Here is a 404-nt window from a genome sequence, read left to right as displayed (position 1 = left end):
ATATACATACAATTAACTTATTTGCATATATAAATTTAATATAAATAAAAATTATATATATATATATATAATACTTACATGATATAAATACATTTTATATATTACCAAATTTCACTAGCTTTATCAATAGTGGTTTCAAATGAATGATATATAAAACAATTATTCATCTTATTTACTATTAATTAATTAATTAATTAATTTGCATATTTTACATATATTATTATATAAAATATATTAGATTATCGTTAAATATATTTGATATATTACCAAATTCTTTCTATCAACCTATCTTTGTATTATTAATATAATACTTAAATTAATCTATCTATCTATCTATCTGTCTGTCTGTCTGTCTGTCTGTCTGTCTGTCTGTCTGTCTGTCTCTCTGTCTGTCTGTCTGTCTG

General features: G+C 20.0%; 1 long non-coding RNA gene across 1 annotated transcript in view; it reads right to left on the bottom strand.

Moving 5' to 3' along the window:
- Positions 1 to 404, bottom strand: part of LOC107558857 (uncharacterized) — a 6,161-nt gene that overhangs the window by 875 nt on the left and 4,882 nt on the right. The window lies entirely within an intron of this gene.

Source organism: Sinocyclocheilus grahami, unplaced genomic scaffold (assembly GCF_001515645.1).
Source record: "Sinocyclocheilus grahami isolate Dianchi unplaced genomic scaffold, SAMN03320097.WGS_v1.1 scaffold661.1, whole genome shotgun sequence".
In the NCBI taxonomy this organism is placed as follows: domain Eukaryota; kingdom Metazoa; phylum Chordata; class Actinopteri; order Cypriniformes; family Cyprinidae; genus Sinocyclocheilus; species Sinocyclocheilus grahami.
Note: the sequence above shows the minus strand (reverse complement) of the source record. Positions and strands in the feature narration are given on the sequence as shown.